Source organism: Drosophila mojavensis, unplaced genomic scaffold (genome assembly GCF_018153725.1).
Source record: "Drosophila mojavensis isolate 15081-1352.22 unplaced genomic scaffold, ASM1815372v1 contig_136, whole genome shotgun sequence".
In the NCBI taxonomy this organism is placed as follows: domain Eukaryota; kingdom Metazoa; phylum Arthropoda; class Insecta; order Diptera; family Drosophilidae; genus Drosophila; species Drosophila mojavensis.
In genome coordinates, this window is record NW_025318667.1 from 20982908 (window position 1) to 21009789 (window position 26882).

A 26882-nucleotide genomic window follows, 5' to 3' on the forward strand; every position below is an offset into this window, starting at 1 on the left:
CAAGCTAATTCATTCAGCTGCAAGCCTCTCAGGCCAAATAATGATATTGAGATGAAGGTTATATGTGTGTGTGCGTGTTTTTTTATGTTGATTTGCAAGTGATAAGGACTGTAGCTATTAGTACTGCCATGATGAGATGCACTGTTAAGCTAAAAATGTTATTTCCCAAAGCCACAATGAAAATTAAGGGAGTTAGGGTTTTGCTCTCGAGCCTTAGTGATTCTTAAGTTTCATTAATTTGCCATATTCCTGAAAATAAACCCTTCACAACCTTCAAAACAGTTCAGAGTGCTCAATAGATGTTTTCTTAAGACAATACCTACGTGAAGGCAAGTCAACTAGGATGGCCGGGGATATTAGTTGGCCCAACTATAACATACCCCTACTTGCCTTTGATTTGGAGATGTCAACAAAGTGAAAAACTCTATATGTTTCTCTATTTTTGATGGGTCTTCAATTCACATATGTATCAAATATATTCAAATATGCTGAGCTACTTTATATTGTATAACAAACATATACATATACACATACTCTAAAAAACTTCAGTTTCCATCTTTGTGTATGAAATGTACTCAAATATACTAATATGTTTGTTTACTCCAAAAAAAATCTGTAGTTTCCATTCAATAAGTCTTTGTTTATAAAATATACTCAAAAACCTCAAATATACTCATATATTTGTTTACTCTGAACAGCCGTTAGTTTTAATTCACGTACACTCTATATATGTATAAAATATACTCAAATAACTCACATATTCTCTATACGTTTGTTTACTCTAAAAGAATTTTTAGTTTCAATTTACTAAATATTTATGTATAACTCGAATATACTCTATATAATTGTTGTGTATGAAATATACTCAAATAACTCACATGTACTCTATACGCTATACGTTCTAAATGAGTTTCAATGCCCTTACTACTCCATACATAAAATACAGTAGAATCCGGTTATAACGACTCCGCTTATAGCGTCTGTACGGCTATAGCGATGTCCCCAGACAAGCTTTTATGAGCAAACCTCTACGGTTATAGGGCCTCCCTTGAGAGTCGTTATAACCGGATTCTACTGTATACTCAAGTAATTCATGTATCGACATTCATTTATTTCTTGAATATGACAAGAGCCACCTCTAAAATTAATAATTATGTCACATTATTCTACATAGGAATATGAGTATCATAAATTATATTCATTACAACATCTGAATTGTTGAAATTAAATCAATTTTCATTAAATTTTGTATCAAAATAGAACAATAAGAAAACATGAAAAATAATTATTAAAATGTAATTTGATAAGTTTGAAACATTTTGCTGAAGTGTTCGCTTTATATACATACGCACACACACACTCACACACACACACATGTAGCGCTTTAGCTGTTACGATGTCGTTGCACGTTTTCTATCCCGGCGGTGCGATTGACCCTTAAAGCGCCATCGACGACTGCAGGTAAAAGCGGAAAATTTGACTTTTCCTGTAGTTGCGCTTGCTTAATGCAACGAATATTGCTGTTCGGTTTGCCACGTACAACATTTATGTTGCTATGCTATTGTTGTTGTTGTTTTTGTTGTGGTTGTTGTTGCTGTTGTTACTTCTGTTCTGTTACTGTTCAAATGCACTACACACACATACACACACACACACACACACACGTGCACAAGTTTTTCGCTATATTTGCGAATTCGCTATAAGCGCTTTGGGCTGCCTGATCTGGGTGGTTTGGGTGGCTTAGTGGAGTGGTTGTTGCTTTTGGAGTCGCTCGGTTTTTGGCTGTGAATTTGCCACTTTCATTGTTTTTAAAACGCTTTTCTTTTTTCTGTGTCTTTTTCTCTTTTTTTTTTCTTGCTGTTTACAGAAGTAGCAGCCGCTGTTGTTGTTGTTGTTGTTGCTGCTGTTGCTGTTGCTCGTGTTATTGCTGCAATTGAAGTTTTATTTTACGCGCAATTTGTCTGAGCGAAGGGAGTGGTGAGCAGTGGGGGGGTGGATGGGTGGATGGGTGGCGGCAGGTGGCGAGGGCAGCGCGTGCGCCTGTCCAATAACATTTGGCGAGCAATACACATAAGCAAAAGCCGAAAACCGAAATTGAAAACCAAATAAATAAGTGCATTTGTATATCTGTGAATGTCTATCTAAGTGTGGGTGTGGGTGTGGGTGTGAGTGTGACTGTGTGTGTGTGTGTGTGCTTGGTGTAAAGTGCAAATCGAAAAGTAATTCAAGACAAATAGCCAAGTGCCAGTTGCAAAATCTGCAACAATTTCAAGAAAATAAAAAGAAAACAAGTAAGAAAGCTCTAGTCGAGACTGCTCGAATACGAAATCCCCTGAACCCTTCGAAGAATTGATATTTCACAGTAATTCTTCGAGTCTTTCTGCTTACCCAAGAAACACACACACTCACACACAGAAAAACATAGGGATGCAAGCATAAACACGTATTGGCAGCAGTGTGGGCTTATTACTATGTAAATTTAATAGTTTAATAACTTTTCTTGTTGATGAACTATGCTCATGAAACTTTCAGGTCGTTAATATAACATTAACGTGCGTGTATATGCTAAAGCACAAGTCTCTAGTATTTGGAATGCGCCTTTAACCAAGGTGAGGGTGAGGGGGTGGATATAGGGGTGGGGGATAAATTACAAAAAAAAAACCGAAATTATATAAAATACATATAACACTACATTAAAAATTTGGAAGCTCTAGCTCTAAAGAGATTTAATTAAATAGCTAGCTTTTGATAAAGATTTTAATCGATAATAAAATATCGGGAGTAGCTATCGATATTTAGAGAAAAACTCGATATGAGCGTGATATACACGGACCTAGGAAAAAAATTTCAAGTCTCTAGCTCTTATATCTTCTGAGATCGACGCGTTCATACATACGGACAGACAGACAAACAGGGCTTAATCGACTCAGCTCATCGCCCTGATCAAGAATATATATACTTTGTGGGGTCTACCACCCCTTCTTCTGCCTGTTATATACTTTTAACAAAACCATTATACCCTGATTTCCCATTTTCAATGGGTTCAGGGTATAACAAAATACAAATAGAATATTAAGAGCAAGAGAGAGAGATAGAGAGAGACAGAGACAGAGAGACAGAGAGAGAGAGAGAAATAGAGCTAACTCTTAACCAGTCACACCCACACCCAGCTTGCCGCCTGCATTGTATCAATGCTGGCCATAAATCATTTGCTAGCCAAGATGGAAGCTTCCGATATAACCGATGATTAGCGAGCAATAAAACGACGCCAATGTTTTTTTGCCTCAGCCAACTGTAAACCGATTCTAAAACAACAAAACCAGCAGCAGGAGAAGGAGCAGCAGCAATGGGAGCAACAGCAAACAGTGATTATGCAATCTAATGGACGCACAAGATATATGACAACGACAGCAACGACACCAACGGCAAAAACTGACTTGAAAATGAAGTTAATGATATAGCAGAAGGATTTCCAGATTCAAATAAATGGCTTGCAAATATGCATCAGCAAATATATCACAAGAGTCCATTATTGGCTTAGATTCGTATTATTGGCAAAGCCATTGTGTTCCCATTGTAAGCGAAATAATAAGAGCTCTGGCATTGGCTACGATTCAACAATATGTAAAGAGCAACATAGAGTTTCATATAGGGCAGCAGATTCTATTCATTCCATTCTACTCAGGATGAGCATAAGATTACTGAATTTACATTTTTATGAGAGCAAATGAAGCTGATTATTAATTTAATATAATAATAATATAATAATACAATAATTAATATCTATTTAATCTAAAATATGAATATTTGACATTTGACTACATTTCAGTTTACAAAATTACAAAAAAATGCTTGAATATATTTCATTTAACATTTTCCATTAATGTTTTCCCTTAACAATTTCTCCCTTAGAAAACTACTCAAATATCAATAAATTACGTATACGCCCAGTTCGCTGCGCTAATTATTTACCCTTAACCACAACTTATTGGCTGCTGAGCCTTACTCACATTTCGTAAGGCAGTCCATTATCTTTGCAATCAAGTCAACCTATGGCTGCCATCCATCTCTAGCTCTTTCCCACACATTAAGCATACGCACCGTACGCTGCGCACAAGCTCATTACAGAATATTTACTCTTACCAAGCAGAGCCAAGAAATCAATAAAAGTAAAAGCTAAGCTCCCTTTCAATTCATAGAATTTGGCAATTCACCTTGATAATTTGAGCTCTATAATTGCCCTTTACTTGTGTTTTTAATTGAAATATGTCAAAGCCTGATGAGTTTATGGAGTTGGCAGAGTCTTCAGTAAATGACGTGCACCTTCACTTCACTTTCCGGCAATAACAATGTAATACTGCTCAGTTTTACATACGTATTTCAATTAGAAAAAGTTAAAGTGGCAGCCGTATTGCAAATTAACATTGCTGCCATATAACTGTAAGTGCTTTCAGTATATTACGCATACGCTCCATTTCCAACGCTAATTAATAAAATTTCGCGAACAAAAACTTTACACGAATTGAAATGAGCAACATTAAAAACTTTAGTCTATTAATGCTAGCAGCGCAACATGTCGACTCTGTCGCTCTGTCTGTCTCCCTCTTTCTCTGTCGCTCTCTCTCTCTCACTCTCCCTCTCTATCTCCCTGTTCAAGTCTAACTCATATATTACGCATACGCACCTTACGCTGTGCTCATTTGAGACATGCATCGAGCGCTGTGCATGTGTGTGTGTGTGTTGTTTATATATGTGTGTGTGTGTGTGTGTGTCTGTGTGACTCTCTCATGTCTGCTAGCCCAGAGGCTTGGCTATCAATGAATGTGCAAGTGAATGAATATGAAAGTATGCATGAACGACACCACGAATACCCCGAGGGCCATGGGCAATGCAGCTGAGCTGGGCTCAGGCTCTGGCTCTGGCGCTGGCTCTAGTTAGGGCTCTGGTTCGGGTTTGGGCTCGCGTTGGGTTGGGCTGCTCGCACTGCTTAGCTGCGCTATTTGCAATTCTGTTGGTGCAACTGTTGCAGCTGCTGCAACCGCATGGCCCACTCACAGACAAAGTCGCATTGTTGTTTATTATTTTTTTTTATTTTTTTTTGATCTGCTTTTCCTATATATTTTTCCCTTCTTTCTCGCTCTCACACTGAGCTGCCATTGCACGACAGCAACAACAAACGACAGGCGGCCATTTTTTGTGCGCTCCCACGCTTCGTGCCCAACTCTGTGTGTCATTCAGTTGGGAGACAACAAAAGGAGCCTAAATTAGCACACACATACATACACACACACACACACAAGCACACATACACACGTAGTAGCACGCGGCTTCCAGCAGCACGTGCGAAAAAAATGTTAAGCCCCGAACTGAAGGAAGGCGCAGAATTGTCAGCTTTATATACCCTGGCACCGAGCATTATTGTTGGCTGTACGAGCCAAACTTTTTAGCTTAAAGTGTGAAGCTTAAAGAGTAATTGATTAGCAAATGTATATCCAATATATATATATATATATATATAACTGGTTTGAAATTAATATATAAAAGTAAATTATAAATAAATTGTATATTTCATAAACTAAAAATATAGATTTATACATCCGCTGCCAATAAATATTCTCATGATAATTATCTTATTCTTAATCTATCTAGTTAGGGTATTTAGTCTTCTGCATTTAGCTATCAGCTCTAGTTTATTCTTGTTTTTATGTGTCGACGCTGGCAGGCCGCGTTCCAGTTTAGCTTTCTTCTTCTGCTTCTTCTTGCTTTTTTTGTGTCCGAGATGCAACTAATTTTTGCATAATTAGTGAGTGGCTCAGTGGTTGGAGCAACAACAACAGCAACAGCCGCAGCAACAGCAGCAACAGCAACAACAACGTGCAACAACAACAACAAGTCGAAGCAGCAACAGCAAGTCAAGTGGCTGTGCCATTTTCTCAAGCTAAAACCAACGCACGTCGCTCTGCTTTTCCTGTCTAATTGGCTGGCAACTCGAGAACTTTAAAATTTGCCCGTCGCCAAATTGCTTTAAAAGTGGCCTTCGTTTGTCCGATGAGCCAGCATTTAAACATCGTTTAGAACTAATTTTCAATTAACTATGCGTCCGAGTCGAAGTTGAGACTGGCTTCAGCTGACAGGTGTCGAATACCCTGTGGTAGGGGCGCAGGGTAGAGCAGAGTGAGCTCGTATGCAACTTGACTGAGCGCAATATGCTTTAATAACCTAAATTTAAAAGCGATATTTATCGATTTAATTGGTGTTTTATCGGAATGTGCTAAAAGATGTTCAGGCGAGATCAATTTGATAATACTCAAGTCTAGAGACAGCAGAATGGGGCGTTTACCAACACTAGCGCAATTTGTCTTTTGATCTTGAATACAAAGGGAATAAATCATATACATAGACTATCATTATTATGATTATAATCTCTATAAAAATAAAATAAATAAATAAACATACATAGATCATCATAAGAAGGCAATGTGCAAGAATGAATACGCCCTACAAAATATTTACTAATATATTATATATGTCGCTATAACTAACAACTAAACCTGAGCACAATAGGAATACTACACTATACATACATCATAATCAGCCTGCTTTATACTCGCCCTATTCCACATATCCAATGTGCAAGAATGATCCAGCTTAAGATACCTTCAATTCATGCAAATGAAAATAACCCTATATAAAATATTTACTAGTTTGATATATGCATGTCTATAATAAACTACTAAGCTTGAACATAGGAGTATTATATTATAACTATATCTTCATACACTCATCTACTTATCTACTCATCTACTCATACACTCATCTACTTATCTACTCATATACTCATATACTCATATACTCATATACTCATATACTCATAGACTCATATACTCATATACTCATATACTTATATACTCATATACTCATATACTTATCTACTCATATACTCATATACTCATATACTCATCTAATCATCTACTCATATAATTATCTACTCATATACTCATCTAGTCATCTACTCATATACTCTAGACTTCAATCCAATATCATATATGTATATCCAATATAATGCTATCCAAACTACCCTCTACAAAATATTGACTCGTTATATGTCCATAACTGTACTACCGTTAACAGTCGCTTGCTGCAACACCTGCAGTAGTTGGCACCGTTTAAAGAGCTATTTGTCTGAGCACGTTCAAGTTTCAGTTGAAATATTTAGCACACATTTATTCTTGATGCGAGCTGTTGTCCATCACATAGACAAACATGCCTTGACTTTCGCCTCTGCTCAGTGTCATAAAGCGCAGCGTTTGTGGTTGAAGAACGAAAAAAGAAAACGTAAACGAAAAAAAGGAAATAAGCTTAGAGGTAAAGGAATGACGCAAAAGCCAGAAGAAGCTACGGACTGTTTGTTTGAAAAAGGCTGACTGAATGCAATGGATGCTCGACTGACTCGACTCTGGCTGGCTGGCTGGCTGGCTGGAGGTGAAGCTGAAGCTGGAGCTGGACGACTGCCTGGGAACCTAGTCAGATTGCTTGAAATGATATGCCTGTAACTATTTGACTTTATCTTGTTGTTGCTGCCGCTGCTGCTGCTGCTGTCCGCATAAAGGCCGAGAGTAGTGAGAGGAGAGGGGAGCATAGCGATATGGCAAACGATAAACAAACCCCTCCCACTCCACACACACACACACACACACACAGAGAGAGAAACGAAACGGTAAGATGAAGCTAGCTCAAGTCTCAACTGGATATGCTAGTACAGTAAATACCCTGCTATGAATACGAGCAGCAAACTCTGACAAATTGAAGATAAAATTGAGCAAACAAAATTTAATCTTTCTATGACTAATTTCTCTCTTTTTTTTTTTTATTTTTTTTTAGAATTTTGCAGGTTCTCTGTAGCGTAAACAAATTCCAGCTGCAACACGCCTTGCTCTCTCTCTCTCTCTCACCTATCTCCTGTGACAATCGTAATACGAGTCGTATTCAGTTCATTCTGTATATGATTTCAAAGCGCAGTCGCACGTCGCTGCGGCAAAGGACACGGCATGAAGGACAACGGACTGCTGCTGTCCACTGCTGGTGCACTGGTGAATCCAATCCCGTATGCAGACCCTGACAGCCCATCAACTTCACCTTCAACTGGAACGCTCCTTGGCCATGTGGTAAATTGCATTTTACTCAAGGTGTGGCCGGGCGGCGCGCTTATAAGTGCTGCTAGTTGTGCGGATCGTTCGCTTATAAATTGGGTGACAAGTGCTGATGGTGGTGGAATGGATGGCGGTCCATGCAGTTAGCTGCAGTCTGCTGCAGTTGGGCCCTTTGCTGGGCTCACTGGACGCTGTCCATATATAGCCATTGCCATAAAACTTAAACAAGTTATTTATGCACATGCGTTGCGTGCTTCAAGCCCGTTTCAGTTGCAGCTGGCGACGTGAATCAGGACAATCAGGACATACTCCACACACACACACACACACACGGACACTCTCACACACATACACACACACATTGCCAGCCAAGCAGCAACTGCTGAACGTTACGTCAGAGCCGTCGACAGCGCCTGCTTTGGCCTTAAGTTATCAACATGGAATGCAATTTTCCAAACTGTCTATTTTCTATGCAAATTCGCATACATTTCAGGACGCTGCGCTTTCCTCGACTACTGCTGCTGCTGCTGCTGCTGCTCGGCTGGCACCCATGCCCATATGCCCCACCCCTCGCCAAGGTGCAGACAGACGGCGCATCAAACGGCTGTACGCAAAAAGAAAAAATTATCTACACTTTTCTAAAGGCGACAGTTCACGACTGTTAGATATACTATGTCTAGCAGAACTGGAGATTCTGACTAGCATATTCAAAAACGGTTATTTAGCACTGTTCACAAACTGTTAACTACAAATCAATAAATACTGTATATAATGTAGGAGGCTTTATATTAGTATTCGCTCTTCCTCTTCTGCTATCCCATTCTCATTTTTTTATTGATAGCCCCATGATCGATTATCGACACCTAGCTGGAAGTCAATCGATGTTTAACCATATGCCGAACCTCTCTAAACAAATTAAATCTCTTATTAACCTACAAAAATATAATATCATATTAAAATATTTTATCATATTATCATATCATATATATTATCATATATTTTATCATATTTATCATATTGTTTAAAGAAAGAAAAGCTACAACTTGTTTAACATTCTAAGATTTTTCTGCTTACTGAAGTCTTCAAGTTTTGCTTGGCCAGACATTTTATTCTATTATTTATTTATGCTATTACCTATATATTATCTAGAACAAAAGGCAAGATTTTTTTATAAATTCAACAGCTAACAATAATTTAACAATTGCCCAATCAGATTTTTTTAATTTAAAAATGACAAAATGCAATTATTAGAAATAAAATCTATGTGTGCTTTAGATAGAACTAAATAATTAATATAAACTCTCCAGCTCTAGCAGTACTAAAATTCCGTATAAAAAAGACTTAATGCTATTAAAATGGTATGAATTACAGAAAATATATGATTAACTTTAGTATAAGCAAGAATACATGCAGTAATTTCAACTCTCTAACGAGATCTCTCCAGGCATACGGCTGAACGTACAGGCGGACGGATAGACGGGCATGGCCATATCAACTCAGCTCGTCATTCTGATAAAGAATATATATAAGTTATGAGATATGTCACGCCCCACTTTTGCCAGTTACATAGATTTTCACAAAGGCATTTTCCATTCTCAATGGGTTCAGGCAGCTTTGCATTTGCCTCATTAATATGCCCAAGTTAAATAAATATGCAATTGAATAATACATACATAATACATCAATTCTCTTTACGAAGCTGCAGTCAAGCAGATATACTCTCTATAGATAGTGCGTACAGTGCAAAGAATAAGATGCGTTGCACAAACATGCAAACGAAATGTGTTGCATAGTTTAGGGCGCGCAGAGAGCAGCCTCAGCCCCAGCCAAGTACATTTGCCTTAGCAGGTCTGCGTCTGTTTGCCTATGTGTGCTTGCCTCTCTCTTCTCTCTCTCTCCCTCTCGTTCTCTGCATATTAACTTGATATATATATATATATATATATACGTATATCTATAAGTACTTAGCAAGCAAATATATATTAAAAAATGCTTACGACAGATTTTTTATTCAGCTCTCAGCGTTGAAATGCATTTCAAGTTCTTTTATTTATTTTCATTCCATTTTTTTCCCTCTCTCTCTCTCTCTCTCACATGGGCTCATTTTTTTTTTTTTTACTGTCGGACTTTAAGTGTCATTAAATTACGCAACGATTTCAGTGTGACCAGAGATTAAAGCGCCTTTTTTTATTGGCTAGTAAAATTGTTTTAATGGCCAGCCATATAAACAGAACAAGCGCAAATACACGCACACACATAAGCCCAGGCGCACGCACACACATACACATATCTCTCTTTAGTAAAGTTCCTATGGGATATGTTGTAAACCTTAAGTTGAAACTAGACTTTTAAGGCCAATCAAATGACAAATATATTTTCCCTAGTTTTCTTTTCGTATAGAAATCCAAAAACATCGTGCAAATCACGCAAATCACAATAATAATAAAAATAAATGTTAAAAAAAAAAAAAAAAAACATATCAAAGCGAATACTCACTTCATTGTCGAGCCAATCGAAATCGACTTTTGGTAACTATTCAAGTTTCATTGCATTTCAATTTAGTGTTTATTGCTATATACTCTAAGAAGTCTTCTTCTTGTCTTCTTGATTGTAGAAATTGGGGTCTTTGTAATGATTTGCGTAGCTTTTATTAAATTCATACTGAGTATGCATATATAAGCAATCAAAGTCAATCAAATAATACCTATCGATAAACAGAAAAAGAAAATCTTTCAATAATTAGTCAACTCCTTTCTTCTCTTTCTCTGTTTACTGCCATAGCTTTGCAGCTTTGATTGATTATCGCTTATCGAACTATCGCTCATTATAGCGATAACATTTAGTATTGCATACACTTCCATAAAACATTATAGGACTGCTAATTCCCCTCATTTCTGCACTTCTTCCTAGAATATCTTGAATAGAATATCTTGCGTAAATTTCGATAATTAGTCAAATCTTTTCGTCTCTGTCTGCGATGGCAGCTTTGGTTGGTTGATTATTGCTTATCGAACTATCGATAATTATATCAATAAGTCTTTATTACAGGACTGCAAGTTCCCCTCATTTCTTCTCTTCTTTTTGACTAACATGGCTAGCTGCACTCTTGGAAATTTACCTACTATCGATTACTATATCGATATCGATCACCATAAAAGTATTGAACGTATTTAACATTCTCGTATCTTCCTCTAATTCATGCAATCCTAATTCATTTCGAAACGCAAACTGAGCTGATTTATAAAATATCTGGCTTTTGGGCCATGTTAGTTCGGGCTAATCCATGTCAGCCATGTACCCGATTCACTGGCTCTGTTCGCTTGGCATTTTGTTGTACGGACACTGATTGATGCAACATTAATGGCTGCCAGCAGCAGGCTTGTTAGCCATTTTGCAGCTTGGGGTCGCATTGACTGATGCCCATCGAACTGCCATGGAAAACCAAATGAGCGAAACTTTGTGCGCTGCTTTTGATTAACACGTTCTGTAAACTGTTGCCCAGCCATTGGAGTAATGAACGAGCGTGCGATGCTGATCCCATTCTATGGGTCACTGGGCTGCATTAACATTTAGCGGAAACGCGATGCAGCTGCGGCCACACCAAAGTAGTTGTTGACTACCCAAGCACTTTGTCTGCGTGTGCATGTGCGTGTGTGTGTGTGTGTGTGTGTGTGTGTGTGTGTGTATTCTATGCTGACATTGACAAATAGTGTGCGAAATACAATGCAGGCGCTAACATATACGCACGCCCGCCCCGTGCCCCGTGCCCCCTGTCCAGTAAACTGGCTGGCACCAAATGTGTTGCATACTTGCGGGCGCAAATTATTGCTGGAAAGCAGCCTCGCCAGTTGGCTAATTAACAAAGCACTTTACAGGCAACAGCGCGAACAGGCGCAACAGCTATACGCGAATCCAGCCCGCAGATGCAATAAGCAGCCGAAGCCCCAAGGGCCATGCGATGTGGCTTAAACAAGTCTTCTGCCTGTTGCCAGCATCGCTGTTCCAGCAGCATCACCTGTGCATTAATTAAATTTTATAGTATGCATGTGTGTGTGAGTGTGTGCGTGAAATATTAACACGTGACACAGCAAGCGGCAAATTGCAAACGCATCGCATAATTTGCAGCGCACCGCCGACGGCGACGACAACGTTTAGAATTTGTCGTATGTAAAATGCAACGTCTGCCGGCTGCATGCCACCTTGCGGCACGCACACACGCACACATGCCGCAAATGCGGTTACCTCGATTGCCTCAAGACTCTGTAGGCGCTACAACATTACCAAGAAATGCGCCAAGAGTGGAACGAGTGGAACGACCTTGCGGCACTATCAATGTGGAAAGCAACTGAGTTGAGTTGAGGCGAGCTCTCATTTGTATTGTGGAAGACTTTACTTTAAACATGCGCTCTTAATGTTCTTCGCTTTCGATTTGCTCTCTCTTTCTCTTCCTCTTCTGCTAATGTCATTCTCTATGGTCTACAAACGATATCTAGCTATAAATCTATCGATAGTACTATGCCCTCTAAGCATCTCTCTTTTTTTAAGAATTCTTTATTGCGGTCTCTTGTCTTAGACTCTATAGCACAGTCATCATTAAACCTTAATCTAAATTATGGGCTACAAGCCAGTATTAACATTATTTAAACTCATCTAATCTCTCATTAGTCTTCTAAAATTTAAAAAAAATCATTCTCATATAATAATCTTAAAATTTTCTTAGTAAATCTTGAATTACTAAATACAGTCGAATCTCGATAATTAGAAATGGCAAGGGAATCTTTTATTTGTCGATTTACACAAAAATTCAAACTATCGATAATTATCGAAAACGAGCATGGGGATAATATTTTTTTTTTTTTTTATTTATTTCGATTTTTTATTGAACGCAGTTCAAATTATTGAGACTCGACTGTAGTACTATTATTAGTAAATAATTGAAATCGATATGCTAAATGTATATATAGACTAAAGGCAATTCAAAATCTAGCCTCTCTTTGCATTTCTTCCCATTTAAATCCACAACAATTGTTTATTTATAGATAAAACTGAGCCAATTTTCTCAAAAAAAAAAAAAAAAAAAAAAAGCAACAACAACAAAACAAAAAATTATTCACTTTCCGTCAGCAAAACTTTTAACGAAGTCTGCTTGGGGACACGCCTTGTTAGGTAAATTCTTGGGAACTAAATTTTCATTTCGTTTATGCTTAGTTAATTTATGGCTTCTTTTTCAGGTTTTTATTTTTATGAGAAATATCTGAAAATAATCATATTAACCAGTCGAATAATTAACTAACAGTTGGCAATTAGCTCATGGCCAAAGAGGAGAAGAAAAATCTCTTCGGCCAAGGGAAAGCAAATTGGACAAAGATGTCAAAGCTGATGCAGCGGCAGCAAAGAGCAAAAAAAAAAAACAAAAAAAAAAAAACAGAAATTAAAAGCAAAAAGAAAAGACAAAAAAAATATTATATAGAAACAAAAGAAGCGAAATTTAACAATTTCGCAACTCTAATCTGCAGAGCAATAAAATGAAAATGATACAAGGAAAACTCAGCGCCATCACAAAAAGCGTCACGAAAATGCGCAGACAGCAAAGCGTGGATAAAGAGTGCTCTACGTATGTGTGTGTGTGTGTGTGTGTGTGTGTGTGTGTGTGTGTGTGCTGCCCTCCATAGTTGCTAACTCTGTGTAGCGTTTATTTAGAAAGTTATTTTCACGCCACGCGCTAAAGCAAGACACAAAAACCAAAAGAGATTGAAGCTAAAAATGGAAAATAAAGTAAAAACAAAAAAAAGAAAAGCAGCGCAAAGCAAATATTAAAAAATAAAAAATAAAAGAGATATAAAGGGAGAGAGCGCAGAAAGTAACTAAAAATAAACGCGCTGGCAAATAAAAACATTGTTGCACATGTTTCGTGCCAGCAGGACTCTCTTCATTTCTATTCTCATATCGCGTCTACATTGTTGCCACCCGCCGTATCGTGTGCAGCGTTCGTAAGCTCTGGCAACACTGTCAGCTCCTCAGCTCACAGCTAATGTCGATAAATATGCTCACACACTGCTTGTTTATTAAGCACTTGCTGGGCTAACATTGTTCTATTAATGGCCATAGCGATGCAATCGGAATTCACAAGTCGTTCCGATATCGACAAGTAACTATATATATGGAACTATGTATTTGTATATGTAACTGTACGACAAGCTTGATTGACAAATTTAGTGCGAGATGGATGCTTGTAGAATATAAATTGTTGTCTGTATATATATGTAAGTATATACATATGTATACATACAATAAGTATATTCAATAAGATAAACATTTTATATATACATCATTCACGGACTCTACCTCGCTATCTCATTGTTTCTATACTTATGCAATTCTCTCAACCATTCCTTCCGTGTCTGCCTCTCCCTCGTCCTATCTCTCTACACTTATCCGATCTACCGGGTCTCGCTTGGCCTCTCGCTCTGTTGGCTCCTTTCCTTTCTCACTCCCACTTATTTCCCGGTCTGTCTTTGACTCCCGCTCTCTCTTTGGCTCTTTTCTCTCGCTGTTCTCTATCTCTCTCACTTTATCTATGTCTCTCTTTTTGTCGCCCTGTCACGTTGCCTCCCCAACTCTTGCACATTCGGCCTCTGCTTCTTCATCCCCTCTCTCTCTCTCTCTCTCTCTCTCTCTCTCTTTTGTATAACTCCCTCCGCTTTTGTTCGTTTCTCTATCATTTCTTCGCTATCCCCGTCTTTCTTTGATGACCTTGTGTCTAACTCTCTCTCTATCTCTATCTCTGCGTGTCTTTTCCTTCTCTCCCTCTATCGTCCATTCCCCTCTCTCTCCCCTCTACTTCTCTCTCCCCTCTACTTCTCTCTATCTCTCTACCACTCTCCCTCTACCTCTCTCACTCTCTTTGCTTTCCTTGTCTTTCTCATTTAATCTACCCTCTTTTTCCCACTTCAAATTCTTCTCTCTTTTTCTCCTTGTCTGTATCTTCCCCTTTCTATTTATTTCTCTCTCTCTCTCTCTCTCTCTCTCTCTCTCTCTCTCTCTCTCTCTCTCTCTCTCATAATAATATGTTTCCGTCTCTGTCTCATACCCACCATTCCATTTCACCGCACGACCTCAACCCATTCCAACTGATATAACGAATCCATCAATCTCATTTACCTCCATCAAAATTTCTACTAGCACGGTCCCATAAACATTTCCACTAGTTCACATCCACACACACACGCATACATATATGTACTGCACCTAAAATATTGACACATTTGCATTCAAGCAGATGCACAATTCTAGCAATGGCTAAACACATGTTTCGCTTTTACCTCAACTGCATTACATTTGCATCAATTATTTTCGGTTTTGTTTGTGTTTATTTCGCACTGGTTATATAATTTTCGATGTTGCTTTGCCGTACATTAAATTAGAGGTATATTTTTCAAAATAACATCTTGATATTTTTGGAACACCAACATGATCCCATGCTATTATTGTTTCCAGCCATTTTTATAGCGATCGCATAGTACATCATGTACTTAGTTTTGTGAGGATTAATTATCTGTCGAAATCTTCAGAGTAAAAGTGCGATGACTTTAACTTGAGTGTGTGGGTGTGACTGTTAAAGAGCGTGTGTAAGTGCATGTGTGTGTGTGTGTGTGTGTGTGTGTGTGTGTGTGTTTGCTAAGAAATAATGAGTGTATTCAACTAAAACCAAAGCCAGCATAACAAAAATATTACCGGCATAATAAGCAAGAGCAAGAAGTCGAGCATAACTGACGGCTTCATACTCACTAAAAAAAAAATTTTAAAAAGATTCATATGATTTGCCTATTATTGCTTTATGATATAATATCAATGTAAAGTTGGATAGCTCTGACTCTTAAAGTTTGGTCTTTGAGCTGCAGTTCTTCACAGTTAACTATGGAGAAACTAGTCTTTCCTGACCGTAATACAGTTCCCAGTGGAAGATGTAGTTTCCAATGGAAGATCTAAGTACTTCCAAGTAGATGATCTAGCTTTCAGTGGAATTGATAACACCCAATCCAGTCACCAGGAGAAGATATACACTCCAAATATTGTTCATAATGCAAGATCTAACTCTAAGTGAAAGAACTAAGTAATTCCTAGTGGAAGATCTAGTTCCCAGCGGTAGATAGCCAGTAGAAGATTTAGTATGCACTGAACTATACAGCTAACAATGAAATATTTTCCCAATGGACTATCGAGCCTCCAATAGATGATCCAGTTCTTAAGGAAGGATCGGGCTCCATGTCTTAGATGAAGTTTACAATTAAAGATATAGGCCTCAATAGCAGATCTAATTTCAAAATAAGGTAGATATAGTTATCAAGATGAAAATTACAGAAATCCAATATACACCTTTTATTTTTTAAACAGGTATAACAAGTCCCTATTAAATTTACAATTCCTTAAATCGGATATAAATATAAAAGATATCTAAAACAAAATTAATTTCAGCATCTGAAACATTCTTGCAATAGTTGAACATCAATACAGCTGCCACGCCCACAAAATACAGATTAACACTTAAGGAAACAGAGTATGTTACAGTCGTTGCCTTTAATTTTCATTCTATTCGTTTGGCATTTGCTTCAACATTTTCGCTGGCTTTATTTATTTATACAGTTAATTTTTTCTATGCATTTGCATTTTATTATTGTTTTGTTGTTGTTGTTGTTGTTGTTGTTGTTGTTGTTGTTGTTGTTGTTTGTTATTTTTATGAAGGCATCATTTGCTAGCATTGTCCATCAATTGATTATTTCAGCGCTTTTGTTTATAAACAAAAATACAACAGAAACTCATAAAAATGGCGCAAAAAGCCAAACAGCAAATATTTATAAGCTTTTAGACTTGTTCCACAGAAAGGGGGGCGGGGCGGGGCGTGGCACAGCAGATTGGATGTACGCCCACACAAAGATGTGTGTATGTGTGCGTATGTGTATGCGTATTTGTATGCAGATACATATATTTAATTGAATTCAATGAAAATGAATTCAGTGTCAATTAATTGCTGGCGCCGCATTGGGGATATTCATAGATCTGGATGGTCGAGCAGATCCATGAATTGTGAGGCCCAGGGACAAGCCCAAATGTATTATGATGCCTGCTGTCTGATGTCCTTGCTGTCCTTGTTGTTGTTGTTGTTGTTGTTGTTTTTTATTGTTGCAGCTCAGCGCTGTTTGCTCTGTTGTTTTATTATGCGTAAGAGATTATAATGGAATTAATTACGTATACGCACAGGTGAAAACTCTGGACGCGCTGAATGCTGCTGGCCAAAGCCACTTAATTAGTGTGCCATCTGTATGTGTGTGTGTGTGTGTGTGTGTCAGTTAACGAGTACTGTTGCTGGTATATGAGCATTACTGAGCTCATGAGCTGCTGTTTGTTTATGTTTAATTGTCCGTCGGATTTGTTGCTGCATTTTGCAAAAAGGTTTTTATACACATACACACATACATACATACATACATATGCATACCCTTTCAATGGGGGACGGCATCAAGCATTTGTCACGCACGCTGTCATGCATTAAGGCACTTAACTGATTTACATCCGAAATATTCTCAACAATTGCATCAAGAGTTAAGGCTGGCATTAAGTCATAAAGCCTTTAACATCACTTGCGCTCAGCTAAGTGGCTCAAACACTTAGCGGGGGGAGGGCATTAAAAGAAAATATAGTAGTATACATATGCATATGTATATACTCAAATGCAACTGTAAAATAAAAATGCTTTTAGGGAGTCGTAGCATTCATTCATTTATCTAGTTTATGCGACAGAGCTCAGCTGAAGATGAACCGTGATGACTGTGTTTAACTACTAAGGAATTGACTTAACTTTATGCTAAAATTAATTATGTATAAGTCTCTGTTGATGAACAATTCCCAAGTGCCTGATGACTGTAATTAACTGTCAACAATAAACAAGAAATATTTGTACTTAGTCTTCCAATGTCAGCAATAAAATTTCTGTCATTGTCATAAAAATGCACATTACAAATCTTTACAATGTGGACAATTAGCCTTGCAAAAAGTCAACTGATTAATGGCCCAAACAAATTGTTAAGACGGCAAAAGAGGACGGAAATACGTTTTATATATCATCTCTAATTATGTAAAGATAATTTATATCTAGTACTAAAAGTAACAAGTAAATAATTAAATGAACACTATCTGTATAGTTTTATTATTAAAAAATATGTAGTAGAAAAGTTTTAGTAACTACAACCACTACTACTGGTAGTAACGGAAATAGCAGTAAAATACACACATTTATAAAAAATAAAATTGAGTATTACCTGACTAAATGCTCATTATATATAACAAAATAAATGGGAAAATAGTAGTAGAAAAAAGTATAGAAAAGTAGTAGAACTACTACAAACAGAAATAATCATAAATAAATATTTCTGTAAATGAAAAGTCCTAGTAGTAGTAGCTACTACTTGTAGTAAAAAATAATATTAGCTATTTAAATGAACATTTTCTAAATAAAAACATTTATATATTGAGAATAAGTATTATTAAAAATATAATAGTAGAAAATAGTAGTAGAAAAAGTAGTAGAACTACGACTAATAGAAATAATCGTAAATAAATGTTTCTGTAAATGAAAAGTCGTAATAGTAACTAACTAATAGTAGAAAAACAAAATAATACATTAAATTATATAAATAAAAACATTTGTAAATTGAAAAATAGTAGTAGAAAAAGTAGTAGAACGACTAATAACAGATATAATAGTAAGCAAATATTTATAAATATAAAAAAATAGTAGTAGCAACGACTACAAATATTAAAAAAAAAAATAATAGTATTTAATTAAATACGCATTATTTAAATATAGATACGTTGTAAAATATTTATAAAAAAAAGAAGTCGCAAAGAAGTAATTACTAGAAAGCTTATAGTAATAAATGTATTAAAAAAAGGTAGTAGGAGAAAAGTAGTAGTAGCTACCACTAACAGATATAGTAGTAAGTAAATATTTCTTTATATATTCTATATACATATATGTAGTAGTATGAGAAATAAAAATAATAAATTGAAAAATATTTATACAAAAAAAGTAGTAGTAGAAAATACTAATAGAAAAGTACTAATAGTAGTACTAACTCAATGCAATTTACCAAGCATTTCAAGTGCCTTGTAAAATATGAAGTTTCAAGAATTGAAGCTCAGCTCAAGCCGTAGAAGTTTCTGCCAGTCAAACAGCTTGGACAGCTTTTAGCTGGGAGCCCTGTCAGTGTTGCAGCTGGTGTTGCCAGTTGCTTGCCAAGTGTGGCAAGCGACGGGCGCGTTGCGCAGTGTATGGCAACAGTTAAGCGCTGTGCCACACACTAATCCACTTCAATTTGAAATACATTCGATTGGCGAGCGCGCGTGTGTTTTTGTAATGCCTTCATTCACGCTCTTGGCCCGTTCTGTTTGTTTTGGCCAGCATGACATTTAAATTTGCATAATTAATCAATTAATGCCACGTTGTTAGTGCCAGTTTTTTTTTTTTTTTTTTTTTTTTTATTATTATTATTATTATTATTTTGTTGTATTAATCGGGTCAACTGAATTCGTCACGTGCATAAATTTTGCGCTTCTGATTTGCCATTTTCATTTCAGTTTTCATTTTCACAATTTTTAAGCCACGCACGTGCCTCGACGTGCCTATGCACGATATGAGTCTCAAATAAATACAAACACGCACACACACGTGCACACAGTCAGACAGTTCTATATATAGCATATACATACAGATATGTATGTAGTTGAGTAAAATGAGATTATAACCCATACTCAGTCGACTGGGCCTGGCCTGTGTACATTTCGTATATTTGGTCGGACAATATTGGCAAATTAAATTTAAAATGCGTTTTGTTTGCCAAAGGTGGGACATGTCAATTATTTAGCGCTTACCGCTTTATTGCATTTCAATTTTGATTTAATACTTTTTATGTGAACCATTTGAATTACGACCCCATATCGCCTCACATCGCCTCACATCGCATTCGAATGCCCAACGCGTCGCATCGAAGCTATATAGCTTTCATTAAGTATCTGAGCTGAGTGCATTGTGCATGCAATTGATAGATGATATTGTTGATATACAATTTGATTACGTTCTGCATTCGATTAAGTCAATAAATACGTATTTTCTCCCAGTCTCTAATCTCCAATTGCCAATCCCCATGGCAAAGGGAAATGTATATTGATCTCTTGATTGAATCGTAATTCGATGCATCAAATGTTATTTAACGAAATTAATTCAATCAACACCAAGACGAATTGAAAGAAAACTTGTACTACATACATATATGTACATATATGTAGGTATATGTATGTATGACCAATTATTGCTGAATTACAATTGATATAGATTGTAAATGTTTGCTTTCTAATGCGAAGCAAGCCAATGCCAAGGCTCTGCCCCTCTATGCAATTCTCTTGAGTTGGAGTGAAGCTTTTTGGGTTTTTGTCTTTAATAATTTCTCTATTTCTCTACTGTGTCTCTCGCTTTGCCTTGTTTCGCTCCCTTTCTCTATAGTATGTAAAGGGAATCCGAGCGGAAAACACATATGGCTTTCTCTACTTCTCTCTTACCCCTCCGCTATTTTCCTTAATATCCAAGCCTCTTTGCACTCTTCGTTTTTGCACGTTTCTTCTTGTTCCCTCTCTCTTGTTCCTCCCCCATTTTTTCTTTGTTTCCGACACTCAATTTAACTCCTCGTTTTTGTTCGTTTCCTATCTCTCCTCCTCTCGCTCTCTTGTCTTCTACCACTCTTTTTTCTATCTGCATCTCCCTCTTTTTCTATTCATCGTCTACTTTACTGGGTCCTTTGTCCGTCTTCATCGTCTCTCCCTATTTTTTCTTTGTCTCTGACTTTTCTCTATCTCTCACTGTTTCTCACTCATTCTTTTTATCGATTTTAAATTGAATATTTCTTAGAGTTCTTAGATTTGTCTCTGCCTATTTAACTATTTTACTCACTCTCACTTTGCCTCTCCATCTTTTCCTTTCTCTTTCTCTATCTCTCTGTATCTTTCTCTATCTCTCTCTGTGTCTCTCTCTCTCTCTCTTCCTCCCACTCTATATCTCTTCCCCTTTGATGCGGTTCTGTCTCTCCAGCTGTCCATCCTCTGCCTTTATTTATTTTAGTCTTATCTTTATCTCTCCTTCTATCTCTCTCTCTCTCCCCCTATTCTCTTATCTATTTTTTCATTTCCCCGTTGCTTAGCTCTGTCAGTTGTTAACTGTTTTTAAATCTCGTTTGCAACTAGCCTAAAAGCTCTCTGCATTTTCGCACTGATTCAATTAAAAACACCAGCAGCATCAGAAAGAGCAACAATCACATGAGCCACCCATCCATCCAACCGTCCGTCCATCCATACATCCATCAAATACCCAACGGCATTGAGCTGTCAATGCCGGATTCTGGACTCATTTTCCATTTGAGTTTTCACACTTGTCCAAGATTCGTCATTGGGCTGATTCAGTCCATCTTCAGCCTAATGGATCATCAGAATTAACACGTACGACCACACACACTCACACACGCACACGCACATTGTCTATTGTCATTTTTGTTCACCTGCCTCGGAAATCATCAACATTTGATTTCAAATTTTGCTATTGGCTTTTTATTTCTATTTCTCTTGCTCTTGTTTCCCATTTCAATTGTTTTTGTTGTTTTTGTTTCTATTTCTCTTGCTCTTTTTTCCCATTTCAATTGTTTTTGTTGGTGCGGAAAGAGAAAGGAAAACACTTCGCACGAATTAGTCTTATCTACAATTTGCTTTTTGTTGATTTTTGCTTTGTTTTCCTACTTATGCATTTATTTTGCGGATTTGCTGTGTCTCATCTTAACTCATTTATTTATTTTTTTTTTACTCATATTTTGATATTCATTAAGATATCGTACAGTCAGCTATGAGCGAGTATCTAAATTGGAACCTATATATGTGACTTATCACTTCCATCATATCCTATATTATACAACTTTCTGATATATTCTTTTGATATGCTCTACTACGTTTCCTTGACAGAGCTACAGGATATTTATCAGGCGTATATTTTTGACGATAGTTGCCTTACTCTCTCTCCTTCTCACTGTCTTCCGCTCTCTCTCTCTCTCTCTCTCTCTCTCTCTCTCTCTCTCTATTTCTCTGTCTCTCTATTTGTTTTTGTTTCTATTTTCTTTATTTAGTGATGTTTTTCATCTCACTGCTCTATGTATTTTAAGTTTCCCACTAGCTTCTATTTATAACCAAAAATAAATAATATGTGGACTATTACGTCGTCCGGATATTGCACTGACCACATTTTAGCAGTTTTTGTCGCTTCTGACATCTGTTTCGGTGCTTTTGTTGTTTGCTTTAGGTTTTGCTTGATATTATTATTGTGATTTTTATGGCTTTTTGAGAAATCACTTGATGTTTGTCATTGCTGACAGCAACCAATCGACTCGAAATCTAATTGCAGTCGACAAATAACAAATAGCGAACAACTATTCAACGCATGAGAATCGCATAGAAAGGTGACAGTGAGCCAGCAAAGAATGAGAGGTAGATATGAATCAGCAGAGCAGTTCGAGTAGATTCTTAGTAAGAGTTGTTTGAGTGAAATGAGATTGAAAGAAGAAGACATTTCATGTGACGGCAGACACATATATACAGATTGCAAGCCTTACATAGAGGACAACCAAATATCGGAGGTATAAAAACCATAATGAAAATCAACCTGCTCGACTTCCTGCTCACTCAGATTCCTTCAGTCACGAGTCGATTCTGACTTACATCAAATATTCGTCGCATGGGCCTTAATCAACATTATCCATTTTTACCATTAGGTGAACTTTTTGACATGTACCATTTTTTATTTATTTTTTTTCTTTCTTTCGTTTACCTCTTTTTATTACTTATTGATTTTGGCAATTTTTAACAAAGTGGATTGTCTGTTTAAATTTTTATATGCTCGCGCTAGTTGGTGTGAGCTTTCAGAGGCTCTCTAAAATGTAAAAATAAATATACCCATATATCAATCAATATATGGTATACTATTCCTCCAGAGTAAGTATCAAATATATAAAGCTTTTACTTTTCCCGACAAACTGTTATCAAGAAAAATCTTTATTACATTAGTTAAGATTTTTATGTGTTTCAATGGAGACACTCTCAAATAATAATAAAATTTTGCCCCATATCATATCGAACGGCATCTATAGCATACAGCTTCTATTTCATGTAGTTGCATATAGAGTATTTAGCTGGCGAGTTGCCAAAAATAGCTGTTCTATTCTTGTTTTATCAGTTTTTGGTCGGCATCCCCGAGCAATTAATGGACGAGCCGTTAACCGACACGGTTGGCGTTCAATTAAAATCTAATATAAAATATAGATTGCATGCCGGCGATGTGCGTTTCGTTGCCTTTTGCCCCCTCTTTTCGTGTAATATTCAGAAAGACAAGGCAACTAAAAACGAAAACAATAACAAAAATTAAAAGGCACAACACAGACAATGCATAGAAAATGTGCTAGATTTGTATATATCGGCATATCGAAAAAATATACTATATAATTGAACTCAATCAATTTGGTGTTTTCCAAGAAATTAAGATTCTCCTAAAGAGCAGTGATTAGGGAAAGAGATGAGACTTTGGATATAAAAAATGTCTAAGCATATAAGAGAGTAGAGACTACACGAGGAGAAGATCCCCTGAGCCCTGTAAATAGATGAAAGAGCACTTGCACACACACACACACACATGCGCTTGGGCTGCAATTTGAGTTTTATTATGAGAGCTTGAGTAAATCCTCTTGTGGTGGGACTGGGTATAAAATATTTGTCAATTATTTTAACTACTTTTTTATTTTTATTTTTTTTGTTCAAATATGAAGTGACTCAGCTACTCGCACTGATCAAGAATACATAGACTTTATAAGGTCTTGAATGCTTCATTCTGTCCTTATTGCTCATTTACTATAGGTCAGGCTTTGCAAGCCTTTATTCATAATGTAGGAGACTCTATTAATTATAGTATAATTCGATTATAACGACGGTGCCCTAACGTCGTTATACCCCAATGAGGCTATAACCATATAAGTTTACTCATGTAAGCTTATCCGGGAGTCAGTATTCTCGGCGTAATCTACTATATAATATTTTGACATCTTTGCTTCTAAGCCTTTTCGCTCTCTACTTAAAAAATACGCTCTCGTTCTTCTCCTAATGCTTAAGATATTCTCGATCATCTGACTCACGTCAACAAGATGGACGTATATCTCTTGTTAGTTAGCCATAGAGTTATTTCCGCTAACCTCTTATTGACCTAGTACACGAAACTTGAATACAACATCTATTTAATCTATATCCAAGAATTCTTTCATAACTAAAATCTGTATTCCTATTATACAAATGGCTCGAGAAGATAATGGCAAATGTTTGCTGTCTATTCAACTGATGTCAAGTAGTTTGTAAGCAAGTCTTGCATCCATTTGGATTTACAAAGCAACAAATTCAATTCTGTGGCTCATTTAATTTCCATTTGCGGCGCACATACATATAGAAATAAGTAAATCTATTGCTTTTGTGGCGCCCCACTTGAGTTTGGGGTGGTCTCAGTTTATCGGGTACAAAGGCATTTTGTATTTTATGGCAACTGCATTTTTGGCTAACGAGCATTTAAGATAATATCATTTCAAGAACAGAGCCGAACCGAACCGTAAATTCTTCTACAAATACGGGCCAAAAAAAAATGTTTATATATATATATCTATTCATTTGGCTTTGTTGATGGCATTTTTTGGTGACGTGCGGAGATCGGCAAGCGTCGCGCATTAAAATCTATTTCGATTCAAGGTCGCGTCATCAGTTTTTGTTATAGTTATACGAATTGTTTCAAAATTGTACAAAAAGAAAAACATAAGCTTCAAGCAAGGTTTTATGAGTTGTGCAACACTGAAAAGTCAGCAAGAGGAAACAAACGTAAACTGAGACAATTTTTGGAGACGACAGCAATAGCAACAACAACAACAACAACAACATCAACATCAAGTCACATTATTGTTCAATTATTCACAATTGCACAATGAGTTCCGAGTGAATATGATTCTATATATATACGTATATATGCATGTGTTTATGTGTGTGTGTATGTGTGTGTGTGTATATATGTATTTATTAGTTGCCGGATTAGCTGTCACTTAGCGTTTCCTTGGCTTACCCAATCGTCTACACTTGCCTCTCCAATTATGCTCGTTGAAATTGAAAGCATTAAAGTGTGTCTCTGGGCTATGCATAGATGTGTGCGTGTGCGTGTGTGTGTGCGTTTGTCTGTTTGTGTACATATGATACATATGTTACACATACATACATTTTAACATGCATATGCCTACTTCATGGCATGCTGTTCAGCACGTTGCGTATACGCCATGGGAGCCCATTAAAAATTATATTAAAACCACTTTTACTGGTTCATAACTTCCATAATGCTTTTGCTTATATAAAGTGCAGTTTTATAGAGTTTATATGCTTGCCTAGAACTGAAAAATATCTTTCCTAAAGTGAGCTTAGCTTTATCTTATGTGTATATGACACTTGCGTTTTAAAGATATTTTAAGTTTTGTGATAGAAGCTATAAGACTCACTATTTTTTTAATAAAAATAAAAAAGATGATAACAGAAAGAAACCAAGGGGTTCGCATGCTCAGAATGGGTTTATGGTTGTCGAATATTTTTAAAATATCGCATCGATGATATTTTAGGTTTTGAATAAATATCAATATGAGATTTGATATGCAACTTTAAAAATATCGATATATTGATATTTTCATATATTTATATTCAACAACTTTAGTTTATTTTTATTCAATATTGACTAACTAAATTTTATTTTTTAGCTTGATACAAAGGTTCTAGATTTGTTCTACTATGCCTAATTTATTCTAGTTGAAATCAAAAAACATTGCTTATATGAAAAGTTAGCTTGAACCTGAGCTTGAGCCCATACCTAGTATCAAGAACCAGAGATCATTAGTAGACAATAACTATTTCTCAAGTCTCTAATATCCCATGAGACCTTTACATATCTATTTTATCATTTTATTTATTATTTATCATCTATCATTTTAGCCAAGTATCTAAAGTCTTCTGGCAACTGCCCAATGCTTAAAGCAAATAAACTTATTCGTTATTGCTACATTATAATAAAATCAACAAATTTATGTTCCTCAATCAACAGATTCAACTACTGCTAGTTGTGATATTAATTAAATATAGATTATGTCATTTGATTAACAGAGGCACGACATGCACGCAGACCGTTGAATTAATTGAAATTGAAATCTAAATTTAGATATAATATCTTATTCGAGATGAGAGTGGCTCAGGGCTACTGCGGCCGCATACGAAATGTGTTGAAGAAATTGTCAAAGTGTTTGCTCAACATATGAATTACAATATCAATTGAAATGAAATGGAACTCGGCGCAGCAAATTGTTGCGGCTCCTTAGCATTATTTTAATGGACTACGCAGACTAAGATGTGTGTATACACATCATATATATATATATACATATATATATATATATATATATATATATATATATATATATATATATATATATATATATATATATATATATATATATATATATATATATATATGTATCTCACAGATTTGTCCCCTCTCTCTCTCTCTCTCTCTCTCTCTCTCTCTCTCTCTCT

General features: G+C 36.4%; 1 protein-coding gene across 1 annotated transcript in view; it reads right to left on the reverse strand.

Annotated features, from left to right (window-relative positions):
* The window catches only part of LOC6584375, a 36001-nt gene that overhangs the window by 7320 nt on the left and 1799 nt on the right, over positions 1–26882 (reverse strand). The gene's annotated exons all lie outside the window — the stretch shown is intronic.